Raw genomic sequence first — 19,295 nt, 5'->3', positions numbered from 1 at the left:
GTTTTTTGCAAAGCGACTACCTGTAGATTTTGGCCTCTACCTCAGCCGGCACCTAGGGAAACCTACCAAACCTGTGCATTTTTGAAAACTAGAGACCTAGGGGAATCCAAGATGGGGTGACTTGTGGGGCTCTGACCAGGTTCTGTTACCCAGAATCCTTTGCAAACCTCAAAATTTGGCTAAAAGAACACATTTTCCTCACATTTTGGTGACAGAAAGTTCTGGAATCTGAGAGGAGCCACAAATTTCCTTCCACCCAGCGTTCCACCAAGTCTCCTGATACAAATGATACCTCACTTGTGTGGGTCGGCCTAGCGCCTGTGACAGGAAATGCCCCAAAACGCAACATGGACACATCACATTTTTTTAAAGAAAACAGAGGTGTTTTTTGCAAAGTGCCTACCTGTAGATTTTGGCCTCTGGCTCAGCCGGCACCTAGGGAAACCTACCAAACCTGTGCATTTTTGAAAACTAGAGACCTAGGGGAATTCAAGATGGGGTGACTTGTGGGGCTCTGACCTGGTTCTGTTACCCAGAATCCTTTGCAAACCTCAAAATTTGGCTAAAAAAACAAGTTTTCCTCACATTTCGGTGACAGAAAGTTCTGGAATCTGAGAGGAGCCACAAATTTCCTTCCACCCAGCGTTCCACCAAGTCTCCCGATACAAATGATACCTCACTTGTGTGGGTCGGCCTAGCGCCTGTGACAGGAAATGCCCCAAAACACAACGTGGACACATCACATTTTTTGAAAGAAAACAGAGGTGTTTTTTGCAAAGCGACTACCTGTAGATTTTGGCCTCTACCTCAGCCGGCACCTAGGGAAACCTACCAAACCTGTGCATTTTTGAAAACTAGAGACCTAGGGGAATCCAAGATGGGGTGACTTGTGGGGCTCTGACCAGGTTCTGTTACCCAGAATCCTTTGCAAACCTCAAAATTTGGCTAAAAGAACACATTTTCCTCACATTTTGGTGACAGAAAGTTCTGGAATCTGAGAGGAGCCACAAATTTCCTTCCACCCAGCGTTCCACCAAGTCTCCTGATACAAATGATACCTCACTTGTGTGGGTCGGCCTAGCGCCTGTGACAGGAAATGCCCCAAAACGCAACGTGGACACATCACATTTTTTTAAAGAAAACAGAGGTGTTTTTTGCAAAGTGCCTACCTGTAGATTTTGGCCTCTGGCTCAGCCGGCACCTAGGGAAACCTACCAAACCTGTGCATTTTTGAAAACTAGAGACATAGGGGAATCCAAGATGGGGTGACTTGTGGGGCTCTGACCAGGTTCTGTTACCCAGAATCCTTTGCAAACCTCAAAATTTGGCTAAAAAAACAATTTTTTCCTCACATTTTGGTGACAGAAAGTTCTGGAATCAGAGAGGAGCCACAAATTTCCTTCCACCCAGCGTTCCCCCAAGTCTCCTGATAAAAATGATACCTCACTTGTGTGGGTAGGCCTAGGGCCCGCGAGAGGAAATGCCCCAAAACGCAACGTGGACACATCACATTTTTTGAAAGAAAACAGAGGTGTTTTTTGCAAAGTGCCTACCTGTAGATTTTGGCCTCTGGCTCAGCCGGCACCTAGGGAAACCTACCAAACCTGTGCATTTTTGAAAACTAGAGACATAGGGGAATCCAAGATGGGGTGACTTGTGGGGCTCTGACCAGGTTCTGTTACCCAGAATCCTTTGCAAACCTCAAAATTTGGCAAAAAAAACACATTTTCCTCACATTTTGGTGACAGAAAGTTCCGGAATCAGAGAGGAGCCACAAATTTCCTATCACCCAGCGTTCCCCCAAGTTTCCTGATAAACATGATACTTCACTTGTGTGGGTAGGCCTAGGGCCCGCGACAGGAAATGCCCCAAAACGCAACGTGGACACATCACATTTTTTGAAAGAAAACAGAGGTGTTTTTTGCAAAGTGACTACCTGTAGATTTTAGCCTCTACCTTAGCCGGCACCTAGGGAAACCTACCAAACCTGTGCATTTTTGAAAACTAGAGTCCTAGGGGAATCCAAGATGGGGTGACTTGTGGGGCTCTGACCAGGTTCTGTTACCCAGAATCCTTTGCAAACCTCAAAATTTGGCTAAAAAAACACATTTTCCTCATGTTTCGGTGACAGAAAGTTCTGGAATCAGAGAGGAGCCACAGATTTCCATCCACCCAGCGTTCCCCCAAGTCTCCCGATAAAAATGATACCTCACTTGTGTGGGTAGGCCTAGCGCCCGCGAAAGGAAATGCTCCAAAACGCAACGTGGACACATCACATTTTTTGAAAGAAAACAGAGGTGTTTTTTGCAAAGTGCCTACCTGTAGATTTTGGCCTCTAGCTCAGCCGGCACCTAGGGAAACCTACCAAACCTGTGCATTTTTTAAAACTAGAGACCTAGGGGAATCCAAGATGGGGTGACTTGTGGGGCTCTGACCAGGTTCTGTTACCTAGAATCCTTTGCAAACCTCAACATTTGGCTAAAAAAACAAGTTTTCCTCACATTTCGGTGACAGAAAGTTCTGGAATCTGAGAGGAGCCACAAAATTCCTTCCACCCAGCGTTCCCCCAAGTCTCCCGATAAAAATGATACCTCACTTGTGTGTGTCGGCCTAGCGCCTGTGACAGGAAATGCCCCAAAACACAACGTGGACACATCACATTTTTTTAAAGAAAACAGAGGTGTTTTTTGCAAAGTGACTACCTGTAGATTTTGGCCTCTACCTCAGCCGGCACCTAGGGAAACCTACCAAACCTGTGCATTTTTGAAAACTAGAGACCTAGGGGAATCCAAGATGGGGTGACTTGTGGGGCTCTGACCAGGTTCTGTTACCCAGAATCCTTTGCAAACCTCAAAATTTGGCTAAAAAAACAAATTTTTCCTCATATTTTGGTGACAGAAAGTTCTGGAATCAGAGAGGAGCCACAAATTTCCTTCCACCCAGCGTTCCCCCAAGTCTCCTGATAAAAATGATACCTCACTTGTGTGGGTAGGCCTAGGGCCCGCGACAGGAAATGCCCCAAAACGCAACGTGGACACATCACATTTTTTTAAAGAAAACAGAGGTGTTTTTTGCAAAGTGCCTACCTGTAGATTTTGGCCTCTGGCTCAGCCGGCACCTAGGGAAACCTACCAAACCTGTGCATTTTTGAAAACTAGAGACATAGGGGAATCCAAGATGGGGTGACTTGTGGGGCTCTGACCAGGTTCTGTTACCCAGAATCCTTTGCAAACCTCAAAATTTGGCAAAAAAAACACATTTTCCTCACATTTTGGTGACAGAAAGTTCTGGAATCAGAGAGGAGCCACAAATTTCCTTCCACCCAGCGTTCCCCCAAGTCTCCTGATAAAAATGATACCTCACTTGTGTGGGTAGGCCTAGGGCCCGCGACAGGAAATGCCCCAAAACGCAACGTGGACACATCACATTTTTTGAAAGAAAACAGAGGTGTTTTTTGCAAAGTGCCTACCTGTAGATTTTGGCCTCTGGCTCAGCCGGCACCTAGGGAAACCTACCAAACCTGTGCATTTTTTAAAACTAGAGACATAGGGGAATCCAAGATGGGGTGACTTGTGGGGCTCTGACCAGGTTCTGTTACCCAGAATCCTTTGCAAACCTCAAAATTTTGCAAAAAAAACACATTTTCCTCACATTTTGGTGACAGAAAGTTCTGGAATCAGAGAGGAGCCACAAATTTCCTTCCACCCAGCGTTCCCCCAAGTTTCCTGATAAAAATTATACTTCACTTGTGTGGGTAGGCCTAGGGCCCGCGACAGGAAATGCCCCAAAACGCAACGTGGACACATCACATTTTTTGAAAGAAAACAGAGGTGTTTTTTGCAAAGTGACTACCTGTAGATTTTAGCCTCTACCTTAGGCGGCACCTAGGGAAACCTACCACACCTGTGCATTTTTGAAAACTAGAGTCCTAGGGGAATCCAAGATGGGGTGACTTGTGAGGCTCTGACCAGGTTCTGTTACCCAGAATCCTTTGCAAACCTCAAAATTTGGCTAAAAAAACACATTTTCCTCACGTTTCGGTGACAGAAAGTTCTGGAATCAGAGAGGAGCCACAGATTTCCATCCACCCAGCGTTCCCCCAAGTCTCCCGATAAAAATGATACCTCACTTGTGTGGGTAGGCCTAGCGCCCGCGAAAGAAAATGCTCCAAAATACAATGTGGACACATCACATTTTTTGAAAGAAAACAGAGGTGTTTTTTGCAAAGTGCCTACCTGTAGATTTTGGCCTCTAGCTCAGCCGGCACCTAGGGAAACCTACCAAACCTGTGCATTTTTGAAAACTAGAGACCTAGGGGAATCCAAGATGGGGTGACTTGTGGGGCTCTGACCAGGTTCTGTTACCTAGAATCCTTTGCAAACCTCAACATTTGGCTAAAAAAACAAGTTTTCCTCACATTTCGGTGACAGAAAGTTCTGGAATCTGAGAGGAGCCACAAATTTCCTTCCACCCAGCGTTCCCCCAAGTCTCCCGATAAAAATGATACCTCACTTGTGTGGGTCGGCCTAGCGCCTGTGACAGGAAATGCCCCAAAACACAACGTGGACACATCACATTTTTTGAAAGAAAACAGAGGTGTTTTTTGCAAAGTGACTACCTGTAGATTTTGGCCTCTACCTCAGCCGGCACCTAGGGAAACCTACCAAACCTGTGCATTTTTGAAAACTAGAGACCTAGGGGAATTCAAGATGGGGTGACTTGTGGGGCTCTGACCAGGTTCTGTTACCCAGAATCCTTTGCAAACCTCAAAATTTGGCTAAAAAAACAAATTTTTCCTCATATTTTGGTGACAGAAAGTTCTGTAATCAGAGAGGAGCCACAAATTTCCTTCCACCCAGCGTTCCCCCACGTCTCCTGATAAAAATGATACCTCACTTGTGTGGGTAGGCCTAGGGCCCGCGACAGGAAATGCCCCAAAACGCAACGTGGACACATCACATTTTTTGAAAGAAAACAGAGGTGTTTTTTGCAAAGTGCCTACCTGTAGATTTTGGCCTCTGGCTCAGCCGGCACCTAGGGAAACCTACCAAACCTGTGCATTTTTTAAAACTAGAGACATAGGGGAATCCAAGATGGGGTGACTTGTGGGGCTCTGACCAGGTTCTGTTACCCAGAATCCTTTGCAAACCTCAAAATTTGGCAAAAAAACACATTTTCCTCACATTTTGGTGACAGAAAGTTCTGGAATCGGAGAGGAGCCACAAATTTCCTTCCATCCAGCGTTCCCCCAAGTTTCCTGATAAAAATGATACTTCACTTGTGTGGGTAGGCCTAGGGCCTGCGACAGGAAATGCCCCAAAACGCAACGTGGACACATCACATTTTTTGAAAGAAAACAGAGGTGTTTTTTGCAAAGTGACTACCTGTAGATTTTAGCCTCTACCTTAGCCGGCACCTAGGGAAACCTACCAAACCTGTGCATTTTTTAAAACTAGAGTCCTAGGGAAATCCAAGATGGGGTGACTTGTGAGGCTCTGACCAGGTTCTGTTACCCAGAATCCTTTGCAAACCTCAGAATTTGGCTAAAAAAACACATTTTCCTCACGTTTCGGTGACAGAAAGTTCTGGAATCAGAGAGGAGCCACAGATTTCCATCCAGCCAGCGTTCCCCCAAGTCTCCCGATAAAAATGATACCTCACCTGTGTGGGTAGGCCTAGCGCCCGCGAAAGCAAATGCTCCAAAACGCAACGTGGACACATCACATTTTTTGAAAGAAAACAGAGGTGTTTATTGCAAAGTGCCTACCTGTAGATTTTGGCCTCTAGCTCAGCCGGCACCTAGGGAAACCTACCAAACCTGTGCATTTTTGAAAACTAGAGACCTAGGGGAATCCAAGATGGGGTACTTGTGAGGCTCTGACCAGGTTCTGTTACCCAGAATCCTTTGCAAACCTCAAAATTTGTCTAAAAAAACACATTTTACTCACATTTTGGTGACAGAAAGTTCTGGAATCAGAGAGGAGCCACAGATTTCCATCCACCCAGCGTTCCCCCAAGTCTCCCGATAAAAATGATACCTCACTTGTGTGGGTAGGCCTAGCGCCCGCGACAGGAAATGCCCCAAAACGCAACATGGACACATCACATTTTTTTAAAGAAAACAGAGGTGTTGTTTGCAAAGTGCCTACCTGTAGATTTTGGCCTGTAGCTCAGCCGGCACCTAGGGAAACCTACCAAACCTGTGCATTTTTGAAAACTAGAGACCTAGGGGAATCCAAGATGGGGTGACTTGTGGGGCTCTGACCAGGTTCTGTTACCCAGAATCCTTTGCAAACCTCAAAATTTGGCTAAAAGAACACATTTTCCTCACATTTCGGTGACAGAAAGTTCTGGAATCTGAGAGGAGCCACAAATTTCCTTCCACCCAGCGTTCCGCCAAGTCTCCCGATAAAAATGATACCTCACTTGTGTGGGTAGGCCTAGCGCCCGTGACAGGAAATGTCCCAAAACACAACGTTGACACATCACATTTTTTGAAAGAAACAGAGGTGTTTTTTGCAAAGTGCCTACCTGTAGATTTTGGCCTCTAGCTCAGCCGGCACCTAGGGAAACCTACCAAACCTGTGCATTTTTGAAAACTAGAGACCTAGGGGAATCCAAGATGGGGTGACTTGTGGGGCTCTGACCAGGTTCTGTTACCCAGAATCCTTTGCAAACCTCAACATTTGGCTAAAAAAACAAGTTTTCCTCACATTTCGGTGACAGAAAGTTCTGGAATCTGAGAGGAGCCACAAAATTCCTTCCACCCAGCGTTTCACCAAGTCTCCTGATACAAAAGATACCTCACTTGTGTGGGTCGGCCTAGCGCCTGTGACAGGAAATGCCCCAAAACACAACGTGGACACATCACATTTTTTGCAAAAAAACAGAGGTGTTTTTTGTAAAGTGCCTACCTGTAGATTTTGGCCTCTAGCTCAGAGGGCACCTAGGGAAACCTACCAAACCTGTGCATTTTTTAAAACTAGAGACCTAGGGGAATTCAAGATGGGGTGACTTGTGGGGCTCTGACCAGGTTCTGTTACCCAGAATCCTTTGCAAACCTCAAAATTTGTCTAAAAAAACACATTTTCCTCACATTTTGGTGACAGAAAGTTCTGGAATCAGAGAGTAGCCACACATTTCCATCCACCCAGCGTTCCCCCAAGTTTCCCGATAAAAATAATACCTCACTTGTGTGGGTAGGCCTAGCGCCCGCGACAGGAAATGCCCCAAAATGCAACGTGGACACATCACATTTTTTGAAAGAAAACAGAGGTGTTTTTTGCAAAGTGCCTACCTGTAGATTTTGGCCTGTAGCTCAGCCGGCACCTAGGGAAACCTACCAAACCTGTGCATTTTTGAAAACTAGAGACCTAGGGGAATCCAAGATGGGGTGACTTGTGGGGCTCTGACCAGGTTCTGTTACCTAGAATACTTTGCAAACCTCAACATTTGGCTAAAAAAACAAGTTTTCCTCACATTTCGGTGACAGAAAGTTCTGGAATCTGAGAGGAGCCACAAATTTCCTTCCGCCCAGCGTTCCACCAAGTCTCCCGATACAAATGATACCTCACTTGTGTGGGTCGGCCTAGCGCCTGTGACAGGAAATGCCCCAAAACACAACGTGGACACATCACATTTTTTGAAAGAAAACAGAGGTGTTTTTTGCAAAGTGCCTACCTGTAGATTTTGGCCTCTAGCTCAGCCGGCACCTAGGGAAACCTACCAAACCTGTGCATTTTTGAAAACTAGAGACCTAGGGGAATTCAAGATGGGGTGACTTGTGGGGCTCTGACCAGGTTCTGTTACCCAGAATCCTTTGCAAACCTCAAAATTTTGCTAAAAAAACACATTTTCCTCACATTTTGGTGACAGAAAGTTCTGGAATCAGAGAGGAGCCACAAATTTCCTTCCACCCAGCGTTCCTCCAAGTCTCCTGATAAAAATGATACCTCACTTGTGTGGGTAGGCCTAGGGCACGCGACAGGAAATGCCCCAAAACGCAACGTGGACACATCACATTTTTTGAAAGAAAACAGAGGTGTTTTTTGCAAAGTGCCTACCTGTAGATTTTGGCCTCTAGCTCAGCCGGCACCTAGGGAAACCTACCAAACCTGTGCATTTTGGAAAACTAAAGACATAGGGGAATCCAAGATGGGGTGACTTGTGGGGCTCTGACCAGGTTCTGTTACCCAGAATCCTTTGCAAACCTCAAACTTTGGCTAAAAAAACACATTTTCCTCACATTTTGGTGACAGAAAGTTCTGGAATCAGAGAGGAGCCACAAATTTCCTTCCACCCAGCGTTCCCCCAAGTCTCCTGATAAAAATGATACCTCACTTGTGTGGGTAGGCCTAGGGCCCGCGACAGGAAATGCCCCAAAACGCAACGTGGACACATCACAATTTTTGAAAGAAAACAGAGGTTTTTTTTGCAAAGTGCCTACCTGTAGATTTTGGCCTCTAGCTCAGCCGGAACCTAGGGAAACCTACCAAACCTGTGCATTTTTGAAAACTAGAGACCTAGGGGAATTCAAGATGGGGTGACTTGTGGGGCTCTGACCAGGTTCTGTTACCCAGAATCCTTTGCAAACCTCAAAATTTGGCTAAAAAAACACATTTTCCTCACATTTTGGTGACAGAAAGTTCTGGAATCAGAGAGGAGCCACAAATTTCCTTCCTCCCAGCGTTCCCCCAGGTCTCCTGATAAAAATGATACCTCACTTGTGTGGGTAGGCCTAGGGCCCGCGACAGGAAATGCCCCAAAACGCAACGTGGACACATCACATTTTTTGAAAGAAAACAGAGGTGTTTTTTGCAAAGTGCCTACCTGTAGATTTTGGCCTCTAGCTCAGCCGGCACCTAGGGAAACCTACCAAACCTGTGCAGTTTTGAAAACTAGAGACCTAGGGGAATCCAAGATGGGGTGACTTGTGAGGCTCTGACCAGGTTCTGTTACCCAGAATCCTTTGCAAACCTCAAAATTTGTCTAAAAAAACACATTTTCCTCACATTTTGGTGACAGAAAGTTCTGGAATCAGAGAGTAGCCACACATTTCCATCCACCCAGCGTTCCCCCAAGTCTCCCGATAAAAATGATACCTCACTTGTGTGGGTAGGCCTAGCGCCCGCGACAGGAAATGCCCCAAAATGCAACGTTGACACATCACATTTTTTGAAAGAAAACAGAGGTGTTTTTTGCAAAGTGCCTACCTGTAGATTTTGGCCTGTAGCTCAGCCGGCACCTAGGGAAACCTACCAAACCTGTGCATTTTTGAAAACTAGAGACCTAGGGGAATCCAAGATGGGGTGACTTGTGGGGCTCTGACCAGGTTCTGTTACCTAGAATCCTTTGCAAACCTCAACATTTGGCTAAAAAAACAAGTTTTCCTCACATTTCGGTGACAGAAAGTTCTGGAATCTGAGAGGAGCCACAAATTTCCTTCCACCCAGCGTTCCACCAAGTCTCCCGATACAAATGATACCTCACTTGTGTGGGTCGGCCTAGCGCCTGTGACAGGAAATGCCCCAAAACACAACGTGGACACATCACATTTTTTGAAAGAAAACAGAGGTGTTTTTTGCAAAGTGCCTACCTGTAGATTTTGGCCTCTAGCTCAGCCGGCACCTAGGGAAACCTACCAAACCTGTGCATTTTTGAAAACTAGAGACCTAGGGGGAATTCAAGATGGGGTGACTTGTGGGGCTCTGACCAGGTTCTGTTACCCAGAATCCTTTGCAAACCTCAAAATTTGGCTAAAAAAACACATTTTCCTCACATTTTGGTGACAGAAAGTTCTGGAATCAGAGAGGAGCCACAAATTTCCTTCCACCCAGCGTTCCCCCAAGTCTCCTGATAAAAATGATACCTCACTTGTGTGGGTAGGCCTAGGGCCCGCGACAGGAAATGCCCCAAAACGCAACGTGGACACATCACATTTTTTGAAAGAAAACAGAGGTTTTTTTTTGCAAAGTGCCTACCTGTAGATTTTGGCCTCTAGCTCAGCCGGAACCTAGGGAAACCTACCAAACCTGTGCATTTTTGAAAACTAGAGACCTAGGGGAATTCAAGATGGGGTGACTTGTGGGGCTCTGACCAGGTTCTGTTACCCAGAATCCTTTGCAAACCTCAAAATTTGGCTAAAAAAACACATTTTCCTCACATTTTGGTGACAGAAAATTCTGGAATCAGAGAGGAGCCACAAATTTCCTTCCACCCAGCGTTCCCCCAAGTCTCCTGATAAAAATGATACCTCACTTGTGTGGGTAGGCCTAGGGCCCGCGACAGGAAATGCCCCAAAACGCAACGTGGACACATCACATTTTTTGAAAGAAAACAGAGGTGTTTTTTGCAAAGTGCCTACCTGTAGATTTTGGCCTCTAGCTCAGCCGGCACCTAGGGAAACCTACCAAACCTGTGCAGTTTTGAAAACTAGAGACCTAGGGGAATCCAAGATGGGGTGACTTGTGAGGCTCTGACCAGGTTCTGTTACCCAGAATCCTTTGCAAACCTCAAAATTTGTCTAAAAAAACACATTTTCCTCACATTTTGGTGACAGAAAGTTCTGGAATCAGAGAGTAGCCACACATTTCCATCCACCCAGCGTTCCCCCAAGTCTCCCGATAAAAATGATACCTCACTTGTGTGGGTAGGCCTAGCGCCCGCGACAGGAAATGCCCCAAAATGCAACGTTGACACATCACATTTTTTGAAAGAAAACAGAGGTGTTTTTTGCAAAGTGCCTACCTGTAGATTTTGGCCTGTAGCTCAGCCGGCACCTAGGGAAACCTACCAAACCTGTGCATTTTTGAAAACTAGAGACCTAGGGGAATCCAAGATGGGGTGACTTGTGGGGCTCTGACCAGGTTCTGTTACCTAGAATCCTTTGCAAACCTCAACATTTGGCTAAAAAAACAAGTTTTCCTCACATTTCGGTGACAGAAAGTTCTGGAATCTGAGAGGAGCCACAAATTTCCTTCCACCCAGCGTTCCACCAAGTCTCCCGATACAAATGATACCTCACTTGTGTGGGTCGGCCTAGCGCCTGTGACAGGAAATGCCCCAAAACACAACGTGGACACATCACATTTTTTTAAAGAAAACAGAGGTGTTTTTTGCAAAGTGCCTACCTGTAGATTTTGGCCTCTAGCTCAGCCGGCACCTAGGGAAACCTACCAAACCTGTGCATTTTTTAAAACTAGAGACCTAGGGGAATTCAAGATGGGGTGACTTGTGGGGCTCTGACCAGGTTCTGTTACCCAGAATCCTTTGCAAACCTCAAAATTTGGCTAAAAAAACACATTTTCCTCACATTTTGGTGACAGAAAGTTCTGGAATCAGAGAGGAACCACAAATTTCCTTCCACCCAGCGTTCCCCCAAGTCTCCTGATAAAAATGATACCTCACTTGTGTGGGTAGGCCTAGGGCCCGCGACAGGAAATGCCCCAAAACGCAACGTGGACACATCACATTTTTTGAAAGAAAACAGAGGTGTTTTTTGCAAAGTGCCTACCTGTAGATTTTGGCCTCTAGCTCAGCCGGCACCTAGGGAAACCTACCAAACCTGTGCATTTTTGAAAACTAGAGACATAGGGGAATCCAAGATGGGGTGACTTGTGGGGCTCTGACCAGGTTCTGTTACCCAGAATCCTTTGCAAACCTCAAACTTTGGCTAAAAAAACACATTTTCCTCACATTTTGGTGACAGAAAGTTCTGGAATCAGAGAGGAGCCACAAATTTCCTTCCACCCAGCGTTCCCCCAAGTCTCCTGATAAAAATGATATCTCACTTGTGTGGGTAGGCCTAGGGCCCGCGACAGGAAATGCCCCAAAACGCAACGTGGACACATCACAATTTTTGAAAGAAAACAGAGGTTTTTTTTGCAAAGTGCCTACCTGTAGATTTTGGCCTCTAACTCAGCCGGAACCTAGGGAAACCTACCAAACCTATGCATTTTTGAAAACTAGAGACCTAGGGGAATTCAAGATGGGGTGACTTGTGGGGCTCTGACCAGGTTCTGTTACCCAGAATCCTTTGCAAACCTCAAAATTTGGCTAAAAAAACACATTTTCCTCACATTTTGGTGACAGAAAGTTCTGGAATCGGAGAGGAGCCACAAATTTCCTTCCACCCAGCGTTCCCCCAAGTCTCCTGATAAAAATGATACCTCACTTGTGTGGGTAGGCCTAGGGCCCGCGACAGGAAATGCCCTAAAACGCAACGTGGACACATCACATTTTTTTAAAGAAAACAGAGGTGTTTTTTGCAAAGTGACTACCTGTAGATTTTAGCCTCTACCTTAGCCGGCACCTAGGGAAACCTACCAAACCCGTGCATTTTTGAAAACTAGAGTCCTAGGGGAATCCAAGATGGGGTGACTTGTGAGGCTCTGACCAGGTTCTGTTACCTAGAATCCTTTGCAAACCTCAAAATTTGGCTAAAAAAACACATTTTCCTCACGTTTCGGTGACAGAAAGTTCTGGAATCAGAGAGGAGCCACAAATTTCCTTCCACCCAGCGTTCCCCCAAGTTTCCTGATAAAAATGATACTTCACTTGTGTGGGTAGGCCTAGGGCCCGCGACAGGAAATGCCCCAAAACGCAACGTGGACACATCACATTTTTTTAAAGAAAACAGAGGTGTTTTTTGCAAAGTGACTACCTGTAGATTTTAGCCTCTACCTTAGCCGGCACCTAGGGAAACCTACCAAACCTGTGCATTTTTGAAAACTAGAGTCCTAGGGGAATCCAAGATGGGGTGACTTGTGAGGCTCTGACCAGGTTCTGTTACCCAGAATCCTTTGCAAACCTCAAAATTTGGCTAAAAAAACACATTTTCCTCACGTTTCGGTGACAGAAAGTTCTGGAATCAGAGAGGAGCCACAGATTTCCATCCACCCAGCGTTCCCCCAAGTCTCCCGATAAAAATGATACCTCACTTGTGTGGGTAGCCCTAGCGCCCGCGAAAGGAAATGCTCCAAAACGCAACGTGGACACATCACATTTTTTGAAAGAAAACAGAGGTGTTTTTTCTAAAGTGCCTACCTGTAGATTTTGGCCTCTAGCTCAGCCGGCACCTAGGGAAACCTACCAAACCTGTGCATTTTTGAAAACTAGAGACCTAGGGGAATCCAAGATGGGGTGACTTGTGGGGCTCTGACCAGGTTCTGTTACCTAGAATCCTTTGCAAACCTCAACATTTGGCTAAAAAAACAAGTTTTCCTCACATTTCGGTGACAGAAAGTTCTGGAATCTGAGAGGAGCCACAAATTTCCTTCCACCCAGCGTTCCCCCAAGTCTCCCGATAAAAATGATACCTCACTTGTGTGGGTCGGCCTAGCGCCTGTGACAGGAAATGCCCCAAAACACAACGTGGACACATCACATTTTTTTAAAGAAAACAGAGGTGTTTTTTGCAAAGTGACTACCTGTAGATTTTGGCCTCTACCTCAGCCGGCACCTAGGGAAACCTACCAAACCTGTGCATTTTTGAAAACTAGAGACCTAGGGGAATTCAAGATGGGGTGACTTGTGGGGCTCTGACCAGGTTCTGTTACCCAGAATCCTTTGCAAACCTCAAAATTTGGCTAAAAAACCACATTTTCCTCACATTTTGGTGACTGAAAGTTCTGGAATCAGAGAGGAGCCACAAATTTCCTTCCACCCAGCGTTCCCCCAAGTTTCCTGATAAAAATGATACTTCACTTGTGTGGGTAGGCCTAGGGCCCGCGACAGGAAATGCCCCAAAACGCAACGTGGACACATCACATTTTTTGAAAGAAAACAGAGGTGTTTTTTGCAAAGTGACTACCTGTAGATTTTAGCCTCTACCTTAGCCGGCACCTAGGGAAACCTACCAAACCTGTGCATTTTTGAAAACTAGAGTCCTAGTGGAATCCAAGATGGGGTGACTTGTGAGGCTCTGACCAGGTTCTGTTACCCAGAATCCTTTGCAAACCTCAAAATTTGGCTAAAAAAACACATTTTCCTCACGTTTCGGTGACAGAAAGTTCTGGAATCAGAGAGGAGCCACAGATTTCCATCCACCCAGCGTTCCCCCAAGTCTCCCGATAAAAATGATACCTCACTTGTGTGGGTAGGCCTAGCGCCCGCGAAAGGAAATGCTCCAAAACGCAACGTGGACACATCACATTTTTTGAAAGAAAACAGAGGTGTTTTTTGCAAAGTGCCTACCTGTAGATTTTGGCCTCTAGCTCAGCCGGCACCTAGGGAAACCTACCAAACCTGTGCATTTTTGAAAACTAGAGACCTAGGGGAATCCAAGATGGGGTGACTTGTGTGGCTCTGACCAGGTTCTGTTACCTAGAATCCTTTGCAAACCTCAACATTTGGCTAAAAAAACAAGTTTTCCTCACATTTCGGTGACAGAAAGTTCTGGAATCTGAGAGGAGCCACAAATTTCCTTCCACCCAGCGTTCCCCCAAGTCTCCCGATAAAAATGATACCTCACTTGTGTGGGTCGGCCTAGCGCCTGTGACAGGAAATTCCCCAAAACACAACGTGGACACATCACATTTTTTTAAAGAAAACACAGGTGTTTTTTGCAAAGTGACTACCTGTAGATTTTGGCCTCTACCTCAGCCCGCACCTAGGGAAACCTACCAAACCTGGGCATTTTTGAAAACTAGAGACCTAGGGGAATTCAAGATGGGGTGACTTGTGGGGCTCTGACCAGGTTCTGTTACCCAGAATCCTTTGCAAACCTCAAAATTTGGCTAAAAATACAAATTTTTCCTCATATTTTGGTGACAGAAAGTTCTGTAATCAGAGAGGAGCCACAAATTTCCTTCCACCCAGCGTTCCCCCACGTCTCCTGATAAAAATGATACCTCACTTGTGTGGGTAGGCCTAGGGCCCGCGACAGGAAATGCCCCAAAACGCAACGTGGACACATCACATTTTTTGAATGAAAACAGAGGTGTTTTTTGCAAAGTGCCTACCTGTAGATTTTGGCCTCTGGCTCAGCCGGCACCTAGGAAAACCTACCAAACCTGTGCATTTTTTTAAACTAGAGACATAGGGGAATCCAAGATGGGGTGACTTGTGGGGCTCTGACCAGGTTCTGTTACCCAGAATCCTTTGCAAACCTCAAAATTTGGCAAAAAAAACACATTTTCCTCACATTTTGCTGACAGAAAGTTCTGGAATCAGAGAGGAGCCACAAATTTCCTTCCACCCAGCGTTCCCCCAAGTCTCCTGATAAAAATGATACCTCACTTGTGTGGGTAGGCCTAGGGCCCGCAACAGGAAATGCCCCAAAACGCAACGTGGACACATCAAATTTTTTGAAAGAAAACAGAGGTGTTTTTTGCAAAGTGCCTACCTGTTTATTTTGGCCTCTGGCACAGCCGGCACCTAGGGAAACCTACCAAACCTGTGCATTTTTTAAAACTAGAGACATTGGGGAATCCAAGATGTGACTTGTGGGGCTCTGACCAGGTTCTGTTACCCAGAATCCTTTGCAAACCTCAAAATTTGGCAAAAAAAACACATTTTCCTCACATTTTGGTGACAGAAAGTTCTGGAATCGGAGAGGAGCCACAAATTTCCTTCCACCCAGCGTTCCCCCAAGTTTCCTGATAAAAATGATACTTCACTTGTGTGGGTAGGCCTAGGGCCCGCGACAGGAAATGCCCCAAAACGCAACGTGGACACATCACATTTTTTGAAAGAAAACAGAGGTGTTTTTTGCAAAGTGACTACCTCTAGATTTTAGCCTCTACCTTAGCCGGCACCTAGGGAAACCTACCAAACCTGTGCATTTTTTAAAACTAGAGTCCTAGGGAAATCCAAGATGGGGTGACTTGTGAGGCTCTGACCAGGTTCTGTTACCCAGAATCCTTTACAAACCTCAAAATTTAGCTAAAAAAACACATTTTCCTCACGTTTCGGTGACAGAAAGTTCTGGAATCAGAGAGGAGCCACAGATTTCCATCCACCCAGCGTTCCCCCAAGTCTCCCGATAAAAATGATACCTCACCTGTGTGGGTAGGCCTAGCGCCCGCGAAAGGAAATGCTCCAAAACGCAACGTGGACACATCACATTTTTTGAAAGAAAACAGAGGTGTTTTTTGCAAAGTGACTACCTGTAGATTTTAGCCTCTACCTTAGCCGGCACCTAGGGAAACCTACCAAACCTGTGCATTTTTGAAAACTAGAGTCCTCAGGGAATCCAAGATGGGGTGACTTGTGAGGCTCTGACCAGGTTCTGTTACCCAGAATCCTTTGCAAACCTCAAAATTTGGCTAAAAAAACACATTTTCCTCACGTTTCGGTGACAGAAAGTTCTGGAATCAGAGAGGAGCCACAGATTTCCATCCACCCAGCGTTCCCCCAAGTCTCCCGATAAAAATGATACCTCACTTGTGTGGGTAGGCCTAGCGCCCGCGAAAGGAAATGCTCCAAAACGCAACGTGGACACATCACATTTTTTGAAAGAAAACAGAGGTGTTTTTTGCAAAGTGCCTACCTGTAGATTTTGGCCTCTAGCTCAGCCGGCACCTAGGGAAACCTACCAAACCTGTGCATTTTTGAAAACTAGAGACCTAGGGGAATCCAAGATGGGGTGACTTGTGGGGCTCTGACCAGCTTCTGTTACCTAGAATCCTTTGCAAACCTCAACATTTGGCTAAAAAAACAAGTTTTCCTCACATTTCGGTGACAGAAAGTTCTGGAATCTGAGAGGAGCCACAAATTTCCTTCCACCCAGGGTTCCCCCAAGTCTCCCGATAAAAATGATACCTCACTTGTGTGGGTCGGCCTAGCGCCTGTGACAGGAAATGCCCCAAAACACAACGTGGACACATCACATTTTTTTAAAGAAAACAGAGGTGTTTTTTGCAAAGTGACTACCTGTAGATTTTGGCCTCTACCTCAGCCGGCACCTAGGGAAACCTACCAAACCTGTGCATTTTTGAAAACTAGAGACCTAGGGGAATTCAAGATGGGGTGACTTGTGGGGCTCTGACCAGGTTCTGTTACCCAGAATCCTTTGCAAACCTCAAAACTTGGCTAAAAAAACAAATTTTTCCTCATATTTTGGTGACAGAAAGTTCTGTAATCAGAGAGGAGCCACAAATTTCCTTCCACCCAGCGTTCCCCCACGTCTCCTGATAAAAATGATACCTCACTTGTGTCGGTAGGCCTAGGGCCCGCGACAGGAAATGCCCCAAAACGCAACGTGGACACATCACATTTTTTGAAAGAAAACAGAGGTGTTTTTTGCAAAGTGCCTACCTGTAGATTTTGGCCTCTGGCTCAGCCGGCACCAGGAAAACCTACCAAACCTGTGCATTTTTTAAAACTAGAGACATAGGGGAATCCAAGATGGGGTGACTTGTGGGGCTCTGACCAGGTTCTGTTACCCAGAATCCTTTGCAAACCTCAAAATTTGGCAAAAAAAAACACATTTTCCTCACATTTTGCTGACAGAAAGTTCTGGAATCAGAGAGGAGCCACAAATTTCCTTCCACCCAGCGTTCCCCCAAGTCTCCTGATAAAAATGATACCTCACTTGTGTGGGTAGGTCTAGGGCCTGCAACAGGAAATGCCCCAAAACGCAACGTGGACACATCACATTTTTTGAAAGAAAACAGAGGTGTTTTTTGCAAAGTGCCTACCTGTAGATTTTGGCCTCTGGCTCAGCCGGCACCTAGGGAAACCTACCAAACCTGTGCATTTTTTCAAACTAGAGACATAGGGGAATCCAAGATGGGGTGACTTGTGGGGCTCTGACCAGTTTCTGTTACCCAGAATCCTTTGCAAACCTCAAAATTTGGCAAAAAAAACACATTTTCCTCACATTTTGGTGACAGAAAGTTCTGGAATCGGAGAGGAGCCACAAATTTCCTTCCACCCAGCGTTCCCCCAAGTTTCCTGATAAAAATGATACTTCACTTGTGTGGGTAGGCCTAGGGCCCGCGACAGGAAATGCCCCAAAACGCAACGTGGACACATCACATTTTTTGAAAGAAAACAGAGGTGTTTTTTGCAAAGTGACTACCTGTAGATTTTAGCCTCTACCTTAGCCGGCACCTAGGGAAACCTACCAAACCTGTGCATTTTTTAAAACTAGAGTCCTAGGGAAATCCAAGATGGGGTGACTTGTGAGGCTCTGACCAGGTTCTGTTACCCAGAATCCTTTGCAAACCTCAAAATTTGGCTAAAAAAACACATTTTCCTCACGTTTCGGTGACAGAAAGTTCTGGAATCAGAGAGGAGCCACAGATTTCCATCCACCCAGCGTTCCCCCAAGTCTCCCGATAAAAATGATACCTCACCTGTGTGGGTAGGCCTAGCGCCCGCGAAAGGAAATGCTCCAAAACGCAACGTGGACACATCACATTTTTTTAAAGAAAACAGAGGTGTTTATTGCAAAATGCCTACCTGTAGATTTTGGCCTCTAGCTCAGCCGGCACCTAGGGAAACCTACCAAACCTGTGCATTTTTGAAAACTAGAGACCTAGGGGAATCCAAGATGGGGTACTTGTGAGGGCCTGACCAGGTTCTGTTACCCAGAATCCTTTGCAAACCTCAAAATTTGTCTAAAAAAACACATTTTCCTCACATTTTGGTGACAGAAAGTTCTGGAATCAGAGAGGAGCCACAGATTTCCATCCACCCAGCGTTCCCCCAAGTCTCCCGATAAAAATGATACCTCACTTGTGTGGGTAGGCCTAGCGCCCGTGACAGGAAATGTCCCAAAACACAACGTTGACACATCACATTTTTTGAAAGAAACAGAGGTGTTTTTTGCAAAGTGCCTACCTGTAGATTTTGGCCTCTAGATCAGCCGGCACCTAGAGAAACCTACCAAACCTGTGCATTTTTGAAAACTAGAGACCTAGGGGAATCCAAGATGGGGTGACTTGTGGGGCTCTGACCAGGTTCTGTTACCCAGAATCCTTTGCAAACCTCAACATTTGGCTAAAAAAACAAGTTTTCCTCACATTTCGGTGACAGAAAGTTCTGGAATCTGAGAGGAGCCACAAATTTCCTTCCACCCAGCGTTCCACCAAGTCTCCCGATACAAATGATACCTCACTTGTGTGGGTCGGCCTAGCGCCTGTGACAGGAAATGCCCCAAAACACAACGTGGACACATCACATTTTTTGAAAGAAAACAGAGGTGTTTTTTGTAAAGTGCCTACCTGTAGATTTTGGCCTCTAGCTCAGCCGGCACCTAGGGAAACCTACCAAACCTGTGCATTTTTTAAAACTAGAGACCTAGGGGAATTCAAGATGGGGTGACTTGTGGGGCTCTGACCAGGTTTTGT

The sequence above is a fragment of the Pleurodeles waltl genome, chromosome 3_1 (assembly GCF_031143425.1).
Source record: "Pleurodeles waltl isolate 20211129_DDA chromosome 3_1, aPleWal1.hap1.20221129, whole genome shotgun sequence".
NCBI classification, from domain to species: domain Eukaryota; kingdom Metazoa; phylum Chordata; class Amphibia; order Caudata; family Salamandridae; genus Pleurodeles; species Pleurodeles waltl.
Note: the sequence above shows the minus strand (reverse complement) of the source record.